Below are 24,260 nucleotides of genomic sequence, written 5' to 3' on the forward strand. Positions count from 1 at the left end.
ACGCTCGGCCCCGCCCCCCCCCCCACCCGGCCCCCCCCCCCGCACCCCGGCCCCCGCCCCCCCTCCCGCCCCCTCCATGCCCCGCACCCTCTCCCCCCCCCCATCACCCCGCCGCTCGGCCCCCCCGCCCGAGGACCGGCCGGCGGAGGACCTCGCCGGCGCTCGGCTCACCCCGCCTGGAGGACCCGGCCCGGAGGACCCGCCGGCGCTCGGCTCCCGCCCCGCCTGGCCTGGAGGACCGGCCTCGGCTCGGGGCTGGACCATCTGTGTGATCTCCGTGTCGTCCCGTCTCCTCACTCTCTCTCCCTCCCCCCCCCCCCCTCCTCTACCTTCCAGCTCTGCCTCTCCTCTCTTTATCTCAAACCACCCTCACTCCTTCCCTCTCTCCATCCCCCACTTGTCCCCTCACTCCTTCTCTCTCTCTCCATCCCCCACCTGTCCCCTCACTCCTTCCCTCTCTCCATCCATCCCCCACTTGTCCCCTCACTCCTTCCTTCTCTCTCTCCATCTTGTCCCCTCACTCCCTCCCTCTCTCTCCATCCCCCCCCCCACACTTCCCCCTCCTCTCTCCATCATCCATCCCCCACTTGTCCCCTCACTCCTTCCCTCTCTCCATCCCCCACTTGTCCCCTCACTCCTTCCCTCTCTCCATCCCCCACCTGTCCCCTCACTCCTTCCTCTCTCTCTCCAACCATCCCCCACCTGTCCCCTCACTCCTTCCCTCTCTCCATCCCCCCCCAGTTCCCTTACTCTCTCCTCCTCACCCCTAACTCCCACCCTTCCCCACCTCCCCCCCTCCCCACTAGCCCTCCATCCCCTCCCTCCTCTCCCCCTCCCTCCACCCCACCCTTGTTCACCCCCTCCGCTCCCACCGTTCCCTCATCCCCTGCTCCTCTCTATCCCTGCTCCTTCCATCCCTTCGCTCCCTCCCTCCTCTCTAGCCCACCTCTCTTGTTCTCTCCCTCCCCCCATTATTGCCATAGAGGGAGTGCAGAGAAGGTTCACCAGGCTGATTCCTGATGATGTCAGGACTGTCTTCTTATGAAGAAAGACTGGATAGACTTGGTTTATACTCTCTAGAATTTAGGAGATTGAGAGGGGATCTTATAGAAACTTACAAAATTCTTAAGGGGTTGGACAGGCTAGATGCAGGAAGATTGTTCCCGATGTTAGGGAAGTCCAGGACAAGGGGTCACAGCTTAAGGATAAAGGGGAAATCCTTTAAAACCGAGATGAGAAGAACTTTTTTCACACAGAGAGTGGTGAATCTCTGGAACTCTCTGCCACAGAGGGTAGTTGAGGCCAGTTCATTGGCTATATTTAAGAGGGGAGTTAGATGTGGCCCTTGTGGCTAAAGGGATCAGGGGGTATGGAGAGAAGGCAGGTACGGGATACTGAGTTGGATGATCAGCCATGATCATATTGAATGGCGGTGCAGGCTCGAAGGGCCGAATGGCCTACTCCTGCACCTAATTTCTATGTTTCTAGCCCTCATCTCTCCACTCCCTCTACTGCCAGTGTTCCCTCACTCACTCCCCCTCTCTAGTCCTCCCCCTGCACCCCCCCCCCCCTATATAACTGTGCACAGTTCCCTGAATAACTGGGAATAACTGTGCACAGTTCCCTGAAAGTGGAATCTCATGTAGATAGGGTGGTAAAGAAAGCTTTTGGTGTGCTGGCCTTTATAAATCAGAGCATTGAGTATAGAAGTTGGGATGTAATGTTAAAATTGTACAAGGCATTGGTGAGGCCAATTCTGGAGTATGGCGTACAATTTTGGTCGCCTAATTATAGGATGGATGTCAACAAAATAGAGAGAGTACAGAGGAGATTTACTAGAATGTTGCCTGGGTTTCAGCAACTAAGTTACAGAGAAAGGTTGAACAAGTTAGGGCTTTATTCTTTGGAGCGCAGAAGGTTAAGGGGGGACTTGATAGAGGTTTTTAAAATGATGAGAGGGATAGACAGAGTTGACGTGGAAAAGCTTTTCCCACTGAGAGTAGGGAAGATTCAAACAAGGGGACATGACTTGAGAATTAAGGGACTGAAGTTTAGGGGTAACATGAGGGGGAACTTTACTCAGAGAGTGGTAGCTGTGTGGAATGAGCTTCCAGTGAAGGTGGTGGAGGCAGGTCCGTTTTTATCATTTAAAAATAAATTGGATAGTTATATGGATGGGAAGGGAATGGAGGGTTATGGTCTGAGCGCAGGTATATGGGACTAGGGGAGATTATGTGTTTGGCACGGACTAGAAGGGTCGAGATGGCCTGTTTCCGTGCTGTAATTGTTATATGGTTAATTGTTATATGGTTATATATCCCCTCACCAATGACTCAATCTCTGCTACAGTTTGCAGTTTTATTTTATTTCAAAAATACTTTATTGAGGTAATAAAAATCTGAAATATATAAATACAGAATATTCACTAACTTGCACGTAGTGAAGTGTTCCCATCACCATTCTTTGGCAAAGGGAACGTAAATAGGTGGGGTGTTTTAACATGAATTGTAACAGGTTTGTGCGCAGAGACGGGAGAGTGCTCTGTCCCCCCAGCCGCACCCCCACCCCTATCTCTCCCTTCTCTGTCTCTTACCCCCCCCCTCTGTCTCTCACCCCACCCTCTCTCCCCTCCCCTGTCCCATTCGCCTCCCCTCTCCCTGTCCCCATCTCTCCATCACCCCCACTCCTCTCTACCACCCCACCCTCTCTTCCCTTCCCCTCACCACCCCTCATTACCTCACCCGATCTCACACACTCCTCTCTCTCTCTGCCCCGTTCACCCCCCACATCCGTCTCTACACCGTCCCATCTCCCCCCACCCCACTTGTCTCTATCGCCCCCTCCTCCCCTCCCTTCGTCGTCTCCCACAGCTCTGCAGCGTATTTATATGCAGCTGCTTCTCCAGCATTGACCACACATTTGTTGATGCTTAATCTGTTCCTTGGGGTGGTGGGGATTCCAAGCCCCTGCGCCCACTCCCCGGGACACCCGGGTCTGGAGGAAAGGGCTAGCAGCACCTGGCCCGTGAATGATCACTGCCAACACCACCACCAGGCTCGGTAGCAGACCAACACGAAGCTCCGCTTGGTGACCAGTCTTAGCTCTGCCTGGGGACCGCTCTGTGACCGAACCAGTCTTGGCTCCGCGAGGAGGAAGGGTCCGCAGGGCAGCTCCATGTGGAGACCGAAGATAGACACAAAACGCTGGGTCTCAGCGGGTCAGGCAGCATCTGAGGTGAGAAGGAATGGGCGACGTTTCGGGTTGAGACCCTTCTTCAGGGGAGAGGAGATACAGAGATAAGGAAGTGTAAGGTATGTGAACGAGGGAAAGGGGATGGAGATCAAGGACACTGTAGGATAGAGCATTGTTGGAGAAGAGAGGTGGGGGCTGGATAAAGTCCGGTGAGTGATGGGTGGATACAGATGAGGGAGGGGAGGTGATAGGCGGATGGGTGGAGTAAGTGACTAAAGCTGGGGGAGAAAAGCAGACAAAAAGGGGGTGAGATAAAGGGAGGGGTCAGAGTGATACAGTGCGGAAACATGCCCTTCGGTCCCAGCACATCCATGCTGACCAAGATGCCCCATTCTTGCCAATGGGTACAGACCCTTCGGCCCATCTACTTCAATGTGACTGCCAAGTACCTATCCCATTGTTGTGCAATGCGGGACAGGAAACCTTCGGCCCATCTAGATGGTAGTGACCAATAAGGCTAACCCAACATTGAACCATGCCACTAGGAAATAGGCTCTTCAGCCCTTCGAATTCATGGTGACCGCCAATAACCTATCCCAATATTGAGATGTACACAACAGGAACAGGCCCTTCGGTCCATCCAGTTGGTAGCGACACATAAGGCTAATTTACATGGAGCTATACAGCAGGTAAATAGGCCTTTCGGCCCATCAGTTTCATGGTGACCACTAAGTATCATTCCCGACCTATCAAGACATGCGGTACAGGACAGGCCCTTCGGCCCATTGCCCCCCGAAGATGCCCCATTCTCTTTCACGATAGAGGGTGCAGCGGGCCGGGGAAGGGAGAGAGGGGTCAGGAGGGGAGGGATGAGTGAGAGGGGAGGGGAGAGGGTTGGGAGGGAAAGGATGGGTGAGAGGGGTTGCAGGGTAGGGACTGGAGAGGAGAGAGGGGCGTGAGTGGGGAGAGATGGTCGGGAGCGGAGTGAGGGGCAGGAGGGAGGCTCATCAGCGTCTCTTCTTCCTGAGGAGACTGAAGAAGGTCCATCTGTCTCCTCAGATCCTGGTGAACTTCTACCGCTGCACCATCGAGAGCATCCTTACCAACTGCATCACAGTATGGTATGGCAACTGCTCTGTCTCCGACCGGAAGGCATTGCAGAGGATGGTGAAAATTGCCCAACGCTTCACCGGTTCCACGATCCCCTCCATTGAGTCTGTCCAAAGCAAGTGCTGTCTGCGGAGGGTGCTCAGCATCGCCAAGGACTGCTCTCACCCCAACCATGGACTGTTTACCCTCCTACCATCCGGGAGGCGCTACAGGTCTCTCCGTTGCCGAACCAGCAGGTCAAGGAACAGCTTCTTTCCGGCGGCTGTCACTCTACTAAACAACGTACCTCGGTGACTGCCAATCACCCCCCCCCCCCGGACAATTATTATTTATTTTTTATTCAAATCGTTTGCTATGTCGCTCTTCAAGGGAGATGCTAAATGCATTTCGTTGTCTCTGTACTGGACACTGACAATGACAATTAAAATTGAATCTGAATCTGAATCTGAATCTGAGGGGAGGTAGGGGCAAGAAGCGAGGGAGTGGAGAGAGCGGCCGGTGCAAGGGTAGAGAGGGGAGGCCTAACACCATAGAGCTGGAGATTGATTTGGAGACCCATCGTGGACTTACCATCGGAGCCTGTGATCCCTTGTCTGGGATCGACACCCTAATCGTAGCCCGTGGTTTTCAACAGGTTCGTCGAGCCCTGATCCGGGGTCCGATCACCCGGCACGGGGAGCTGAGATCCCCTCCGATGCTGGTTCCTGATCACCCCCTGCTGCGGAGGGCCTGACTCCCGGCTACGGGAGCCAAGATCATCCTGACAACGGAAGGTTCAAGTGCCCCGACTGCAGGAGAACAAAGACGGTGGCGAGGACTCGACGGGCCGAAGGGCCTGTTTCCGCGCAGCATCTCTAAAATCTAATCAATACCCAGTGACTTGGCCTCCACCGCCGCCTGTGGAAATTAATTCCACAGATTCGACAACTCCACTAATGAAATCATTGCTACCCATGTGGTCGATAATGTATTTGCTTACAGCTGTACCTAACAAACAAAAGTTGTTTACTACACAGTATAACTGTCGGCTAATTCTGCTGTGAAGTCAGAGAACTGATGAGCAGTTTTCTGCCGCCATCTCTCCATGATATCATGCAATAAAATCTCAAAGCTAATCTGCCTAGTCTCCGCTTTTCATTTTCCTGTAATTTCCCTCTAAATTAATTTCTTCAACAAGAAGAGACATTTATTTCATTGGAATACAACTTGGCTCCATCGGGTTGACGAGCAAAAGTCCTTGTTTACCGCAGCCGGAGTCTTGCGGACGTCCAAGGACTGAGAGTGAGATCCCAACGTTCGGAGTTGAGGGGGAACGGCCGGGGGGACGGGAAGCGGTGACTCCGGATTAATCCTGACGCCTTTCGCCAGCGAGAAGACAGAGGAATGATGAAGAGATCGCCCACGATGGGAGATGTCTCCTTAATTTGGAGAATTCAATGTTCATGTCATTGGGCTGTAAGCTATGAGATGCTGTTCCTCCAGTTTGTGTGTCACCTCACTCTGGCAATGGAGGAGGCCCAGGACAGAAAGACCAGTGTGGGAATGGGAAGGGGAGTTAAAATAGTTGGCAACCGGGAGATCCAGCAGGCCTTGGTGGACCGAGCGCAAGTGTAGGGTGAAATGCACGCCTAGTCTAGATACAAGGAACAGCAGATTGGTTTACAAAAAGAGACACAATCTCCTGGAGTAACTTGCACCTGTGGAGAGCATGGACAGGCAACATTCTAGGTCAGGACCCTTCTTCAGACTGCTTGGTGTGGGGGGTGGAGAAAGTTGGAAAGGAGAGGTGGGAGTGGTCACCTTAGATTCCCTTCCCTCTACAGATGTCACTGAGTTCCTCCACCACTTTAGAGGGAATGGACAGATGAGGTTTTGAGTCGGGTCCCTTCTTCAGACTGATTGGCGAGGGTCGGGGAGGAAGCTGGAAAAGAGAGATGGGGGCAGGACAAAGCTTGGCAAGTGATAGTTGGATACAAAATGCTGGAGTAACTCAGCGAAACAGGCAGCATCTCTAGAGAGAAGGAATGGGTGATGTTTCAGGTTGAGACCCTTCTTCAGAAGTGTCATGTGGATAGAGGTGAGGGAGACACAAGACACTGCAAATGCTGGAATCTTGTATGGAACACAATTTAGTTAGATGCACAGAATCTCTTGCCCAGGGTGAGGGAATCAAGGACCAGAGGACATGGGTTCAAGGTGAAGGGGAAAAGATTTAATGGAAATAGGAGGGGGGTGACTTTTCAACAGAGGGTGGTGGGTGTATGGAACAAGCTGCCGGCGGAGGCAGTTGAGGCTGGGACTATCCCAACTTTTAAGAAACAGTTATAGAAAGGTGCATGGATAGGACAAGTTTGGAGGGATATGGACCAAATGCAGGCAGGTGGAACTAGTGTAGCCGGGACACGTTGTTCGGTGTGGGCAGGTTGGGCCGGAGGTCCTGTTTCCACACTGTATCACTCTGTCACTCTAACACAAAGTGCTCCAGTAATTCGGCGGGTCAGGCTGTATCTGTGGAGAAGATGGACAGGTGCAGAGTTCTGAGGTAACTCAGCGGCTCAGGCACCATCTGTGGAGAACATGGATAGGTGACATTTCAGTGCTGGAGTAACTCGGCGGGCCAGGCAGGATCTGTGGAGAACATGGATAGGTGATGTTTCACAGAGTTCTGGAGTAACTCAGCGGCTCAGGCAGCATATGTGGAGAACATGGATAGGTGACATTTCAGAGTGCTGGAGTAACTCGGCGGGCCAGGCAGTATCTGTGGAGAACACGGATAGTTGAGATTTCGGGTCAGGACCCTTCTTCAGACTCACACTATGTTAACAGATGATGAGGGGGTGATCGGCAGATGAGTGGTGACAGAGGCGAGAGAAAATAAGGAGATAAAAGGATGTGAGATAAGGAGAGAGGAATGTATATGTGCAGCTTTAAGGGACATTGGTCAGGTAGCATTTGGAGTATTGCATACAGTTCTGGTCACTCCATTACAGGACTGATGTGGAGGCTTTGGGGAAGGTGCAGAGATGGTTAACCAGAATGGTTTAAAAACAAGGAACTGCAGATGCTGGTTTACAAAAAAGGACACAAAATGCTGGAGTAACTCAGCGGGACAGGCAGCATCACCGGAGAGAACGAATGGGTGACATTTCAGGTCGAGACTGAGGAGAGTCTCGACCAGAAACGTTACCCATTCCTTCCACATTTTATGTTTGCCTAAACAGCGCCTACCTGCCCACGTGGCGGTGTGCCAGCAGGCTGGAGGAGCGGGCAAAGGCCTTGCCACAGAGCGGGCAGGTGAAGGGGCGCTGGCCGGTGTGGACTCGCCGGTGCTCCAGCAGGTGGTCAAGGCGGGTGAAGCCCTTACCACAGGACGGGCAGGGGAAGGGACGCTCACCGCTGTGGGTACGCCGGTGCTGCCACAGGCTGGACATGCGGGTGAAACCCTTGCCACACTCAGCGCACACAAAGGGTCTCTCTCTGGTGTGTATCCGCTGGTGCTCCCGCAGCCCCCATGCTCTCTTGTCACAGTGGGAGCAGCTGCTCGCCGGCGTGGGTCCCGCCGGTGCTGCCGCAACCCCCGCGAGCTGTCAAACGCCTCACCACAGTACGGGCAGTCGTAGGTCTGGCCACTGGTGTGCACGTGCTGGTGAGACAAGGCGTCAGAGCCCATGGCAAAGAGCTCTCCACACACCAGGCTGGGGACGGGACGGTTGCCGGCGTGCACCCGCTGGTGGGACAGCAGCCTGGAGGAGCGGGTGAAGCCCTTGCCGCACTGGGCGCAGGTGTAGGGCCGCTCGCCGGTGTGGGTGCGCCGCTGGTGCACCAGCAGGTTGCTGGAGTCGGTGAAGCCCTTGCCGCACTGGGCACAGGTGTAGGGACGCTCGCCGGTGTGGGTGCGCTGGTGCTTGAGCAGGCTGCTGGAGCTGGTGAAGCCCTTGCCGCACTGGGCACAGGTGTAGGGCCGCTCGCCGGTGTGGGTGCGCTGGTGCTCCAGCAGCTTGGTTGAGCTGGTGAAGCCCTTGCCGCACTGGGCACAGGTGTAGGGGCGCTCGCCGGTGTGAGTGCGCTCGTGCTCATGCAGGTTGCTGGAGCTGGTGAAGCCCTTGCCGCACTGGACACAGGTGTAGGGGCGCTCGCCGGTGTGGGTGCGCTGGTGCTGCAGCAGGTGGTGAGAATAGGTGAAGCCCTTGTCGCACTGGACGCAGGTGTAGGGGCGCTCGCCGGTGTGGGTGCGCTGGTGCTTTAGCAGGCTGCTGGAGTGGGTGAAGCCCTTGCCGCACTGGGTACAGGTGTAGGAACGCTCGCTGGTGTGAAGTGCACTTGTGCGCCAGCAGGCTGCTGGAGAGGGAGAAGCCCTTGCCACAGTCGCCGCACGTGTAGGGCCGCTCCCTGGTGTGCACCCGCCAGTGGATCTTCAAGTCATTCGCCCCCTTGAAGCTCTTGCCGCAGTCGGAGCAGGCAAAGGGCCTCTCGCTGGAGTGCACGCGGTTGTGCCGCAGCAAGGTGCTGTCGCAGGTGAAGCTCTTGCCGCACTCCGAGCAGTTGAAGGGGCGTTCTCCAGTGTGAACCCTCAAGTGGATCTCCAGCTCGCTCGGTCTCCGGCACGCCTTGCCACACACGTCGCACTCATAACGCTTTTCCTTGTTGTGCCCCGTCATGATCCCCCATCAAAGTTCAGCCCCTCGAAGCTCAGTCCGCACACTGAGCAGATGGGTGGGGGCTCACCGGCACGCTGGCCGCGGTCAATGGCCGCTCAGTTCACCCTCTCCGTCCATAGCAACGGCTCCTAAACCCTGTTGGAGGGGAACACAGAGGGTCAACAAGCTGGCAAACTGGACATTACTAACATATATTACATGTGTTTATGGCGGAGGAAACCGTTATATAATCCTGCGCGGCACATTGGCACTGCGGTACAGCTGCTGCCTCACCATCAGAGACCCGGGCTCCATCCTGACTACTGGTGCTGTCTGTGCGGAGTTTGTACTGTCTCCCCTTGACCTGCGTGTGTTTTTTCTCTTTGTGCTCCGGTTCCCTCCAACATTTCAAAGATGGTCAGTGTTATAGATTAATCGGCCTCCGCAAAATTGCTAAATTGTCCCTATTGTGCGTAGGATAGTGCTAGTGTACGGGGTGATCGCTGGTCGGCTCGCACTCCGTGGGCCGAAAGACCTGTTGTTTCCGCGCTGCATCTCTAAACTAAACTAAACCAAAGAAGGGTGTCGACCCAAAACGTCACCCATTACCTCTCACCACAGATGCTGCCTGTCCCGTTGAGTTATTCCAGCACTTTGTGTCTATCTTCTCCATAGATGCTGCCTGACCCACTGAGTTATTCCAGCACTTTGTGTCTAACTTCTCCACAGATGCTCTGACCCACTGAGTTATTCCAGCACTTTTGGTGTCTATCTTTTCCACAGATACTGCTGAACGGCTGAGTTATTCCAGTACATTTTGTGTCTATCTTCTCAACAGATGTTGCCTGACCTGCTGAGTCACTCCAGCACGTTGTGAGAGTCATAGTGATACACTGTTTGAAAGAGGCCCATCGGCCCAACTCGTACCCACACTCCTAGATCCCTCGGTTCCACACATTCCCCCAGCGCCCCGCCATTCATGGTGAAGATCCTGCCCGGGTTTGACTTCCTAAACTGCAACACCCTCCCCACCCCCAAACAATGTGACCTCCTCCCTGTGGCCCCCTGCCCCTTACCCCTGCTGCCGCCTCCTGCTCCTTACCCCCCTTTGCTCCTCCCCACCCCCACACAGTGTGAATTGTGGCCGATTGGGAAAGGGGGGAGATGCAGCGAGACCTGGGTGTCATGGTACACCAGTCATTGAAGGTAGGCATGCAGGTGCAGCAGGCAGTAAAGAAAGCGAATGGTATGTTAGCTTTCATTGCAAAAGGATTTGAGTATAGGAGCAGGGAGGTTCTACTGCAGTTGTTCAGGGTATTGGTGAGACCACACCTGGAGTATTGCGTACAGTTTTGGTCTCCAAATCTGAGGAAGGACATTATTGCCATAGAGGGAGTGCAGAGACGGTTCACCAGACTGATTCCTGGGATGTCAGGACTGTCTTATGAAGAAAGACTGGATAGACTTGGTTTATACTCTCTAGAATTCAGGAGATTGAGGGGGGATCTTATAGAAACTTACAAAATTCTTAAGGGGTTGGACAGGCTTGATGCAGGAAGATTGTTCCCGATGTTGGGGAAGTCCAGGACAAGGGGTCACAGCTTAAGGATAAGGGGGAAATCCTTTAAAACCGAGATGAGAAGAACTTTTTTCACACAGCGAGTGGTGAATCTCTGGAACTCTCTGCCACAGAGGGTAGTCAAGGCCAGTTCATTGGCTATATTTAAGAGGGAGTTAGATGTGGCCCTTGTGGCTAAGGGGATCAGGGGGTATGGAGAGAAGGCAGGTACAGGATACTGAGTTGGATGATCAGCCATGATCATATTGAATGGTGGTGCAGGCTCGAAGGGCCGAATGGCTCTACTCCTGCACCTAATTTCTATGTTTCTATGAACCCCACCAGGCTCCCCACCCCCCCTTCCTTGACTCACTTCACCCTCTCTCTGTCTCCCCCCCAGTTCCCTGTCCCCCATTCATCCCCCACTCCCCTCCCTCTCCCTTTGCTCCCTGTTCCCGCGCTACTCACGTCACCCCTTTTCCAACCCCCAGACTCCGCGCGTCGGCTCCATCTTGGCCACGGCGTCATTTCCGGGATGACGGGCCGCGGCAGCGACGTCATTTCCGGGTTGATGCCCCTCTCCCCCCCTGCGTTGCGCGGCCTCTCTGTCTGCGGGGCAACGGGGCCGTGACGTCATTTCCGGGCTGGGTCCCCTGCGACGCGCGGTCTCTCGCAAAGATCTTAGAGCGGAGCAAGATGGGTAACTCTCACGCGAACGTGTAGTCCGCGCATGGGCGGATGCATGGGGGATTATAGCGGCCATTTTAGCAACCAGTCCCCGCCATCTTGGGGGTGTGGGGCCCTGGGAGAGGGAGTGTTGGGCCCGGGGATAAGGCCTAGTGTGTGTGAAGTTGCGGGGAGGTTTACAATGTTTCTTATTTAATGTCCCTTGTCTAGTCTGAAATAAAGTCCATCATTGGATCAGAAGAAATATAATTGTGTGTGTTATATGATTATATACATTTATATCACATTCATGTATGTAGGTATGTTACAAAACCTACCTGAATCGTCATTGGGAATCTGCCCTCAGCCATGTCGGCGATTTTGGCGCTGTTTGGAGGGGGCGGGTTTTAAACGCGATTTTTACTAGGCTGTTCTAATCGCACATGTTCAGCCTAGTAAATCATTAACGAAAAATCGCTGCAAGACCCGGTCGCAAAAGGTATTATTAGTTTTATAGGCCTCGATAATATAGTTCTAATAGTTTTAAAATTACTGTTTCATTCCGCAATCTCTCGCAGCCCCAGGGTTTTATAAAGCAAACAATTAAAGGTATGTACCTTATTTTTACATTAAATGGGGCATATATATAACCCTATATATCAAGTTTTCTATAGCGAGTAGTTCATTTTGGGCTCTTTATATCCCGCAGTATTTTTCTCGGCATTTGAGGGCACTAATCCAGCGCTATGTCAACATTCTAAACTAGCGCGCGTTCACATGAACCCACTAGAAAGCCGATTTAAATGGGCATTTATTTACAGCAATTGAACACTAAATTCCTTCCATTTGGCCTATAAATTAATGTAAATTAGATATAAAAATCATGTTATATTGTGAATTATTTGTGAATAATCTTTGGATACATAGGCTATTTAAAAATGTTAATCTTTCCTTAAGAAATGGGCGTTTGATTATCCAAGATCACAGCTTTTTTGTAATATCCATTGAAAATCAATAGGGAACAAGATGCTAATTTCAGAGTATGAAAATGGTCATAACTTTTTTTAATACTTGAGATATGAAAGTGAATTTGGTGTCAAATTAAACTTATTGTTATGCTTTATCTGATGGGATAAATTGCAGACTTGATTTTTTAAATCTCAAAATTTTGTAACATTGCTATAACTAGAACTACAAAATAAGTGAATTAAACGGACGGCTGCTGCTTAGCAACCCTTCCCCAAGATGGTTCCTCCTCCTTGATGTTTGTATTGTGATTTTAATTGTGGATGTGTGGGGGGCGGGGGGGGGGGTTGGGACACTTTAAAATATCTTCCCTGCACGGGGACCCGACCTTTTCCCTGTCGGGTCTCCGTTGGCGTTGGGGCCTAGCACCGTGGAGCGGCCTCCAACCGGAACGACCTGGGGGCTCAAGTCACGGAGCCGGTGGAGCTGCGGACCTATCATCGTGGAGCTGGCCGGCTTCGGAGCGTGGAGAGCTGCGGTGGCGCGCGGCTGCAATCGGACTCCGGTGGATGTTGGCATCGGTGGGAGACCGCTTTGTGGGGCACCGGCAACGGCGACTTCTCCCGCCCGAATTGCGGTGTTGAAAGTGACCGAGAGCGGGGCCTTACATCGCCCGGCGCCGCTTTAAATGGCCGCGGGACTTGCTAGCGCCTGCCGGGGGCTCCAACATCAAGACCCGGAGTGCGGCCTTGCATCGCCCGGCGCCGCTTTAAATGGCTGTCGCCCGCCGGGGGCTTTGACATTGACATCGGGAGAAAAATGGAGAGCAGGGGAGATACAAGACTTTGCCTTCCATCACAGTGAGGAGGAGATTCGCTGTGATGGATGTTTGTGTAAATTGTGTTGGTGTCATTATTGGTTCCTTTCTTGTATGACTGCAGAAACCAAATTTCGTTTGAACCTCGTGTGAGGTTCAAATGACAAATAAATGATATTGCATTGTATTGTGTTGTCAGTCCATCAGTACAACCCACAATTTGTCACATCATCAATACTACCCCATCTTTTGTCACTTCATCTGCACAATCACACAGTGAGACCCTCCACCAGTACCACCCCGGTGTGACACTCCATCAGTACCACCACAGTGTGTCTTTCCATCAGTACCACCACAGTATGTCACTCCACCAGTACCACCACAATGGGTCACTGCGTCAGTTCTGCCCCATTTTACAACTCCCTCAGTACTATCCCTCTGTGTGTCCCTCCATCAATGGACGTAGAGAGGGCAGCCCAGAGAGGGGGAATAGAGAGCGTAGAAGAGAGTGTAACAGTTCAGAGAGAATGACATCATTAAGGATGGTGGGAGAGAGAAAGAGTGGAGGGAGAGGTGCTGCATCATTTGCTGTTTTATTTAAGTTTAGGACAATTCTGAGGCGGCAACGTTTCTGTTCTCTGAGTGTCGTGAGTCTTTGGGTCGTTCCTCTTCATAGGTGATGAAGGCAGAGAATGTTATTGTCCCATGGTATAGTCTAATCTATTCCAGGCAAACGGGGAGTGAATGGTTCCCGGTGTCAGCGGGGGTGTGGGGTTGAGGTCACAGTCAGTGATTCAATTCAATTCAATTCAACTTTAATGTCATCGCACAAATACAAGTATGAGTACAACGAAATGCAGTTTTGCGTCAGTCCGTATTAGTTGTGCATAAAGAAATAAAAAAAATAGAAAGAGAGAAGATACAGAATAATCAAAAAATACAGAATAATTAAACAATGGGGACGGAGGGACCGGAGAAATCTATCGTCGGGACTCCGAGTTCAGCAACGTGATGGTATTATTGTAGAAGCTGTTCCTCATCCTACTAGTACGTGACCTGAGGCTCCTGTACCGCCTCCCATCAGGGAGGAGGGCAAACAGTCCATGGTTGGGGTGTGAGGGGTCTTTGATGATCTTCCCAGCCCGTCTCAGTCACCGTTTTCGGTGGAGGGCATCCATGGCAGGGAGCGGGGCACCGATGATGTGCTGCGCGGTTTTCACCACCCGTTGTAGTGCCTTCCTGTCCGCAGCAGTGCAGCTGCTGTACCATACCGTGAAGGAGGTGGTCAGGATACTCTCTATGGTACAGCGGTAAAAGATGGTCAGGATCTGGGGGGACAGGTGGGCTTTCTTGAGCCTCCTCAGGAAGTAAAACGGGAAAGCAGATTATTATCTAAATGGTGGCCGATTGGGAAAGGGGGAGATGCAGCGAGACCTGGGTGTCATGGTACACCAGTCATTGAAGGTAGGCATGCAGGTGCAGCAGGCAGTAAAGAAAGCGAATGGTATGTTGGCTTTCATAGCAAGAGGATTTGAGTATAGGAGCAGGGAGGTTCTACTGCAGTTGTACAGGGTCTTGGTGAGACCACACCTGGAGTATTGCGTGCAGTTTTGGTCTCCAAATCTGAGGAAGGACATTATTGCCATAGAGGGAGTGCAGAGAAGGTTCACCAGACTGATTCCTGGGATGTCAGGACTGTCTTATGAAGAAAGACTGGATAGACTTGGTTTATACTCTCTAGAATTTAGGAGATTGAGAGGGGATCTTATAGAAACTTACAAAATTCTTAAGGGGTTGGACAGGCTAGATGCAGGAAGATTGTTCCCGATGTTGGGGAAGTCCAGGACAAGGGGTCACAGCTTAAGGATAAGGGGGAAATCCTTTAAAACCGAGATGAGGAGAACTTTTTTCACACAGAGAGTGGTGAATCTCTGGAACTCTCTGCCACAGAGGGTAGTTGAGGCCAGTTCATTGGCTATATTTAAGAGGGAGTTAGATGTGGCCCTTGTGGCCAAGGGGATCAGAGGGTATGGAAAGAAGGCAGGTACGGGATACTGAGTTGGATGATCAGCCATGATCATATTGAATGGCGGTGCAGGCTCCAAGGGCCGCATGGCCTACTCCTGCACCTAATTTCTATGTTTCTATGTTTCTATGTTTGTAAAGGCGCTGCTGTGCCTTTTTGCCGCGATCAAGTTGATTGATGAAGAAGAGTAGAGGGGTGGGGACATTTTAGTCCGGGGTGCTGTGTTGAACCTCAACCTGTGGACAAAGGTCGCCCAGTCCAGTCCACCTTCAAACTGGGCACCAGAAAGCCCGAGAGGATCCCTGGAATTTGGGATAGTCTTGCTGAGTGAAACGGATTGAAGGAAATCAGACAAACAACATGAGGTGGAGAGTTGGATCTGATGGAGTTTGAAACAATAACCCCTTTGCTGGAACAAAGCCGCCGCTCCCAATTTCCATCCCTCAGTATCCATCGCCACAATTCACAGTCTTTGGTGTTTCACAATCAATTCCCTGAATAAAGCACAACCTGTATGTTTGTCTCAGCAGGGATTTCACTCGGCTGATGTCATCTGTTTGCGAATCATTTCAAAATATCTATTTTTAAACACTGTTGAAACTTCACTGTCCCGGTGGAGACGGTAAATGGTATAAAATATAAAGGAATGTTCTGCCTGCCCATTTCATTCCGAGATATTACCGGTAGCTCACGGGGACACGTCGCTGGGCAGAGAACATGGGGCAGCATTATTGGGAATATATCGCCGTAGAGAAAATCCTGTACGTGATCATTGCTGCCGTTGGAGTCCCTGGTAAGTGATCAAAACAATTCAAGTTTTATAATCCATCCGTGTGTTAACTGGTGTTGACCTTATTCTCATCATGTTACAATTTCCCCAACTGATGATCGTTGTACAAGTATATGTGAAGAATATCAATCCTCTCAGTGAAATATTTGTGAATTAACGCTGCTGTGATTTTTCTTATTTTCAGAGCGAAACTAAGCCTCTTTTTCTCTCATTGCTGCCGGCCGGGACCCACTAGAATGTTGTTCTTGCCTTCAGTGGCACCTTGCCCAGAGTTGTCCCAGTGGCCGGGACAAGCAGACAGGCAGCTCTCTGGGACTGTGTGACTGGGAGAGACGGGTTCACATTGTGTAGTTCGCTGTGACTGAGTTATTGATCAGAGTAAACAGCCGCTCCTGTGGACACTGTGTCTCACTCACTGTGGAGTCTGTCTATCACAGTCGGATTCTACCCACAGCCTGTTGGTCAATAATTGGACCCACCTCCTGAACCAGTGGCCGCGGATCTACCGGCGTGTGTGTGTGTGTGTGTGTGTGTGTGTGTGTGTGTGTGTGTGTGTGTGTGTGTGTGTGTGTGTGGGCGTGTGGGATGGTGTGTGTGTGTGTGTGTGCATGTTGGTGTGTGTGTGTGTGTGTGTGTGTGTGTGTTGTTACTGAACTGAACTGAACTCACTGTGGATGAATCCATTAACGGAGCCAATCTGCTGCTGGATTCAATGTTGGCCCTGCCTTCCTTCTGGAAGCCTCCTCGTCCCCGTCAAATGCCGAATTCCCAGAGCCCTGGTTAAACGCGGCCGGCCGCTCACGCTGCGGCCCCATCAGAGACTATGAGCAGCAGCAGCGTTATCTCTAGAACAGACCATGACGCCGATTGTAGCGGGTGGCTACTCGTTCCCTCCCTGCCCTTTATCCCGTCCGCCCGTCGCCTTATCTCTTCTCCTCTGAAGCAGGCAGGTAGGTCGGGCACAGTCGGAGACGGCTCTGACATTAACCATATAACCATATAACAATTACAGCACGGAAACAGGCCATCTCGGCCCTACAAGTCCATGCCGAACATTTTTTTTTTCCCCTTAGTCCCACCTGCCTGCACTCGTACCATAACCCTCCATTCCCTTCTCATCCATATGCCTATCCAATTTATTTTTAAATGATACCAATGAACCTGCCTCCACCACTTCCACTGGGAGCTCATTCCACACCGCCACCACTCTCTGCGTAAAGAAGTTCCCCCTCATATTACCCCTAAACTTCTGTCCCTTAATTCTGAAGTCATGTCCTCTTGTTTGAATCTTCCCTATTCTCAAAGGGAAAAGCTTGTCCACATCAACTCTGTCTATCCCTCTCATCATTTTAAAGACCTCTATCAGGTCCCCCCTTAACCTTCTGCGCTCCAGAGAATAAAGACCTAACTTATTCAACCTATCTCTGTAACTTAGTTGTTGAAACCCAGGCAACATTCTAGTAAATCTCCTCTGTACTCTCTCTATTTTGTTGACATCCTTCCTATAATTTGGCGACCAAAATGGTACACCATACTCCAGAATTGGCCTCACCAATGCCTTGTACAATTTTAACATTGTTAAACTTACAACGCGCACCGACTCCAACACTCCTGATCTTGAGCTGAAAGTCGAGCCGGTGTTCAGCCCCGGAGACCGTGTTGAGTAAATGCCCAGTGTTCGTTCCCTTGCCTTTCCGCAGTGAATTTAGTGGCGATTGTGATCCTGTCCCGGGGAAAGTGCGGCCTCTCCACCTGCACCACTCGTTACCTGGTGGCCATGGCAGCGGCTGATCTACTGGTCGCCATCATCGAGGTCATTTTGCGTCGTATTCGATATCAATACTTTAAATGGAGTTTCCTGTCCATCACCCCTGTGTGCAGTGTTAACTATGTACTGACGTTTGCAGCTACAGACTGTTCTGTCTGGTTCACCGTCACTTTCACCTTTGATCGGTTTGTCGCCATTTGCTGCCAGAAGCTGAAAACTAAATATTGCACCGGGAAAACTGCGGCTGCGGTTCTCGCAACAGCCGGCGTTCTGCTCTGTCTGAAAAATATTCCCCGCTACTTCACACGGGAACCCGGGAGAATCATAGACAATGTCCCGTGGGGGTGTACCACTGTGGACAGTTATTTCACTGACCCCGGGTGGGTGGCATTTGACTGGTTCGACGCGGCTTTAACTCCGTTCCTCCCTTTCGCTGTAATCCTTCTCCTCAACGCTCTGACAGTCCGGCACATTTTAGTGGCCAGTCGGGTCCGTAAGGGGCTGAGGGGTGAGAGCAAGGGGGTGAACCGCAGTGACCCGGAGATGGAGAGCAGGAGGAGGTCTATGGTTTTACTCTTCACCATCTCCGGCAGCTTCATCCTCCTGTGGCTGACGGTGGTGGTAGAATTCGTCTATTATCAGTTCACAGGAACAGGAATGGGTAAGAATGATTCTCAATATATCTTTCACCACGTCGGGTATTTGCTGAGGAATCTCAGCTGCTGCACGAACACATTTATTTACGCGGTGACCCAGTCCAAGTTCAGGGAGCAGGTGAAGAGCGCGGTGAAATATCCGCTCACCTCAGTGCTTCGGCTCATTAATAAATCCGCGCCCTGAGTGCATCCCAGAGGCGGCCGCGGTCTCTCCGCTCCGGGCTCCAGCTCCTGACATTCACCGCCGGAGTCATGAGGGAGGGAGGGAGGAGCTGTCCAAAGTTGACTGGAAAGATACATTAGCAGGGATGAGAGTGGAACAACAATGGCAAGGTATTTCTGGGAATAATACAGAACGTGCAGGATCAGTTCATTCCTAGGAGGAAGAAATATTCCAAGGGGAGAAAGGGGCGACCGTGAATTGAGACGTGAATTGGCCAAGATTGACTGGCAATTAATTCTAAAAGGGTTGACGGTGGATATGCAATGGATGACATTTAAAGACTGCATGGATGAACTGCAAACATTGTTCATACCAGTTTGGCAAGAGAATAAATCAGGGAAGGTAGTACATCCATGGATAACAAGGGAAATCAGGGATAGCATCAAAGCGAAGGATGATGCGTACAAATTAGCCAGAAAAAGCAGCATACCGGAGGACTGGGAGAAATTCAAAGACCAGCAGAGGAGGACAAAGGGCTTAATTAGGAAAGGGAAAATAGATTATGAAAGAAAACTGGCAGGGTACATAAAAACTGACTGCAAAAGTTTTTATAGATATGTGAAAAGAAAGAGATTAGTTAAAACAAATGTAGGTCCCTTGCAGTCAGAAACAGGTGAGTTGATCATGGGGAACAAGAACATGGCGGACCAATTGAATAACTACTTTGGTTCTGTCTTCACTAAGGAAGACATAAATAATTTGCCGGAAATAGCAGGGGACCGCGGGTCAAAGGAGCTGGAGGAATTGAGGGAAATCCAGGTTAGCCGGGAAGTGGTGTTGGGTAAATTGAATGGATTAAAGGCCGATAAATCCCCAGGGCCAGATAGGCTGCATCCCAGAGTACTTAAGGAAGTAGCTCCAGAAATAGTGGATGCCTTAGTAATAATCTTTCAAAACTCTTTAGATTCTGGAGTAGTTCCTGAAGATAGGCGGGTAGCAAACGTAACCCCACTTTTTAAGAAGGGAGGGAGAGAGAAAATGGGGAATTACAGACCAGTTAGTCTAACATCGGTAGTGGGGAAACTGCTAGAGTCAGTTATTCAAGATGGGATAGCAGCACATTTGGAAAGTGGTGAAATCATTGGACAAAGTCAGCATGGATTTACGAAAGGTAAATCATGTCTGACGAATCTTATAGAATTTTTCGAGGATGTAACTATTAGCGTGGATAGGGGAGAACCAGTGGATGTGGTGTATCTGGACTTCCAGAAGGCTTTCGACAAGGTCCCACACAAGAGATTAGTATAGAAACTTAAAGCACAAGGCATTGGGGGTTCGGTATTGATGTGGATAGAGAACTGGCTGACAAACAGGAAGCAAAGAGTAGGAGTAAACGGGTCATTTTCACAATGGCAGGCAGTGACTAGTGGGGTACCGCAAGGCTCAGTGCTGGGACCCCAGCTATTTACAATATATATTAATGATCTGGATCAGGGAATTGAAGGCAATATCTCCAAGTTTGCGGATGACACTAAGCTGGGGGGCAGTGTTAGCTGTGAGGAGGATGCTAGGAGACTGCAAGGTGACTTGGATAGGCTGGGTGAGTGGGAAAATGTTTGGCAGATGCAGTATAATGTGGATAAATGTGAGGTTATCCATTTTGGTGGCAAAAACAGGAAAGCAGACTATTATCTAAAGGGTGGCCGATTCGGAAAGGGGGAGATGCAGCGAGACCTGGGTGTCATGGTACACCAGTCATTGAAGGTAGGCATGCAGGTGCAGCAGGCAGTAAAGAGAGCGAATGGTATGTTGGCTTTCATTGCAAAAGGGTTTGAGTATAGGAGCAGGGAGGTTCTACTGTAGTTGTACAGGGTCTTGGTGAGACCACACCTGGTGTATTGCGTACAGTTTTGGTCTCCAAATCTGAGGAAGGACATTATTGCCATAGAGGGAGTGCAGAGACGGTTCACCAGACTGATTCCTGGGATGTCAGGACTGTCTTATGAAGAAAGACTGGATAGACTTGGTTTATACTCTCTAGAATTTAGGAGATTGAGAGGGGATCTTATAGAAACTTACAACATTCTTAAGGGGTTGCACAGGCTAGATGCAGGAAGATTGTTCCCGATGTTAGGGAAGTCCAGGACAAGGGGTCACAGCTTAAGGATAAGGGGGAAATCCTTTAAAACCGAGATGAGAAGAACTTTTTTCACACAGAGAGTGGTGAATCTCTGGAACTCTCTGCCACAGAGGGTAGTTGAGGCCAGTTCATTGGCTATATTTAAGAGGGAGTTAGATGTGGCCCTTGTGGCTAAGGGGATCAGGGGGTATGGAGAGAAGGCAGGTACGGGATACTGAGTTGGATGATCAGCCATGATCATATTGAATGGCGGTGCAGGCTCGAAGGGCCGAATGGCCTACTGCTGCACCTAATTTCTATGTTTCTACAAGGAATGTCAGGGACAGTATAAAAATTAAAGCGAAGAAATATAACGTAGCAAAGATGAGCGGGAAGCAAGAGGATTGGGTCATGTTTAAAGAACAGCAGAAAATGACCAAAATGGCAATAAAGGGAGAAAAGACGAAGTACGAGGAGGGAGATAGAGATGGGGAGAGAGAGAGGGGGGGGGGGGGATATGGGATAGATAGAGGGGATGGAGAGGGGATAGATTGAGGGGATGGAGAGAGAGGGGGAGAAAGAGTGTAGGGAGAGAAGGGAGAGTGGGGTAAATTGAATGGATTAAAGGCCGATAAATCCCCAGGGCCAGATAGGCTGCATCCCAGAGTACCTAAGGAAGTAGCTCCAGAAATAGTGGATGCATTAGTAATAATCTTTCAAAACTCTTTAGATTCTGGAGTAGTTCCTGAGGATTGGCGGGTAGCAAACGTAACCCCACTTTTTAAGAAGGGAGGGAGAGAGAAAACGGGGAATTACAGACCAGTTAGTCTAACATCGGTAGTGGGGAAACTGCTAGAGTCAGTTATTAAAGATGGGATAGCAGCACATTTGGCAAGTGGTGAAATCATTGGACAAAGTCAGCATGGATTTACGAAAGGTAAATCATGTCTGACGAATCTTATAGAATTTTTCGAGGATGTAACTAGTAGCGTGGATAGGGGAGAACCAGTGGATGTGGTGTATCTGGACTTCCAGAAGGCTTTCGACAAGGTCCCACATAAGAGATTAGTATACAAACTTAAAGCACACGGCATTGGGGGTTCAGTATTGATGTGGATAGAGAACTGGCTGGCAAACAGGAAGCAAAGAGTAGGAGTAAACGGGTCCTTTTCACAATGGCAGGCAGTGACTAGTGGGGTACCGCAAGGCTCAGTGCTGGGACCCCAGCTATTTACAATATATATTAATGATCTGGATGAGGGAATTGAAGGCAATATATCCAAGTTTGCGGATGACACTAAGCTGGGGGGGCAGTGTTGGCTGTGAGGAGGATGCTAGGAGACTGCAAGGTAACTTGGATAGGCTGGGTGAGTGGGCAAATGTTTGGCAGATGCAGTATAATGTGGATAAATGTGAGGTTATCCATTTTGGTGACAAAAACGGGAAAGCAGACTATTATCTGAATGGTGGCCGATTGGGAAAGGGGGAGATGCAACGAGACCTGGGTGTCATGGTACACCAGTCATTGAAGGTAGGCATGCAGGTGCAGCAGGCAGTAAAGAAAGCGAATGGTATGTTAGCTTTCATTGCAAAAGGATTTGAGTATAGGAGCAGGGAGGTTCTACTGCAGTTGTACAGGGTCTTGGTGAGACCACACCTGGAGTATTGCGTACAGGTTTGGTCTCCAAATCTGAGGAAGGACATTATTGCCATAGAGGGAGTGCAGAGACGGTTCACCAGACTGATTCCTGGGATGTCAGGACTGTCATATGAAGAAAGATTGGATAGACTTGGTTTATACTCTCTAGAAGTTAGGAGATTGAGAGGGGATCTTATAGAAACTTACAAAATTCTTAAGGGGTTGCACAGGCTAGATGCATGAAGATTGTTCCCGATGTTAGGGAAGTCCAGGAAAAGGGGTCACAGCTTAAGGATAAGGGGGGAATCCTTTAAAACCGAGATGAGAAGAATTTTTTTTCACACAGAGAGTGGTGAATCTCTGGAACTCTCTGCCACAGAGGGTAGTTGAGGCCAGTTCATTGGCTATATTTAAGAGGGAGTTAGATGTGGCCCTTGTGGCTAAGGGGATCAGGGGGTATGGAGAGAAGGCAGGTACGGGATACTGAGTTGGATGATCAGCCATGATCATATTGAATGGTGGTGCAGGCTCGAAGGGCCGAATGGCCTACTCCTGCACCTAATTTCTATGTTTCTATGTTTCTATGTTCTAAACAGTTCCTTAAGAAAACATCATTACCATGGTGGGCATTCCTTCTATCTTTCGCAAATAATAAAGACCTAACTTGTTCAACCTTTCTCTTAGTTGCTGAAACCCAGTCAACATTCTAATTGCTCATCTGCACTCTCTATTTTGTTAACCCTTTTCCTATAATGATGCCTACCAAAATTATACACCATACTACACTATTGACCTAACCAATAGCTTTTACAATTTAACATTACAACCCAACTTCTATACACAATGCTCTGATATATAAAGGCCAACACACCAAAATCTTTCTTTACCATCCTATCTACGTGAGATTCCACCTTCAGGGAACTATGCACAGTTATTCCCAGATCCCTCTGTTCAACTTCATTCCTCAATTCACAATCATTTACCATGTAAGTCTAATTTGAATTTGTCCTGCCAAGATGTATCACCTCACACTTATCAACATTAAATCCATCTGTCATGTTTTAACACAATCTTCCAAATGACCTAAATCTCTCTGTACATTTTTAAAATCTATTTCATTATTCACAACACCACCTATCTTAGTATCATCTACATACTTCTTAATCTATCTTACCACACCAACATCCATATTATTGATTCACATGACAAACAACAGTGGACCCAACACACATCCCCGAGGTACCCCTCTAGTCACTGACCTCCAACCTGACAAACATCCATCCACCATTACTCTCTGACATTTCCCATACATCCACTTTTTAATCCATCTTGCTACTCCTTACTAAACTTTCTTAACCAACCTTATTTCCTTATTGAACCTTGTCAAAGGCCTTTACTGAAGTTCACCACTTTAACCTCATCAATTTCCCTAATAACCTCTTTTTTAACGAAAAAACATCAAGATTAGTCAAATATCACAATCAGAAATCCATGTAATTCTTCCTAATCCTGCCCTATTTATCCAAATCCCAATAATATTGTCTTTAGTATCCTTTCAATTATTTCCCACCACTGATGTCAAACAACGTTCTTGTTAATACTCTACTCTTCTTTGTCCTCCTGTTCACTTACCTCAGGGTTATTATCTATTCGTACCTGTGGGACAGCCCTCATGTAATTATTGAAATCGTACTAGGTATCTCAACCTTCTAAACGAACATCGGTCGGTGATTTAGAAAACTCATACATACACCTTGTCTTCAGGTTTAAAGGGTCCTTCCTCCTGGTTCATCTCCGACAGCTTTTACTTTACCTGTTCATAAATAGACTTGTACATCATAATTAACTGTTTCATATACTTTTTAAATTCTATCTTTAACTGTTCCAAACGCGGTCCCTTGTAGGGACTGCTCCATTGTGCCACCTGCTGGTTAGTTTGCATGCGACATTTCTTCAGTGCCAATGGCAGAGCATTACACAAATCTTATTTATATTAACCTTCAATGTTCCATTTATTCTTTTCATCAAATGAAAACAATCCGTTGTCAAAGCTGATTTCTGTAGGTCTACCAAACCTCTTAATTACCTTATTCTTCATAAACGCACTACAGTGCTCATACCTAAATCGATTCAGACTTACCCTAGACATATCT

At 49.8% G+C, this 24,260-nt stretch overlaps 1 pseudogene; it reads right to left on the minus strand.

Moving 5' to 3' along the window:
• Positions 1 to 6,837: 6,837 nt before the first annotated feature.
• Positions 6,838 to 11,036, minus strand: LOC129715823 (zinc finger protein ZFP2-like; annotated as a pseudogene).
• Between the last annotated feature and the right edge of the window lie 13,224 nt (positions 11,037 to 24,260).

The sequence above is a fragment of the Leucoraja erinacea genome, unplaced genomic scaffold (genome assembly GCF_028641065.1).
Source record: "Leucoraja erinacea ecotype New England unplaced genomic scaffold, Leri_hhj_1 Leri_1439S, whole genome shotgun sequence".
NCBI classification, from domain to species: Eukaryota; Metazoa; Chordata; class Chondrichthyes; order Rajiformes; family Rajidae; genus Leucoraja; species Leucoraja erinaceus.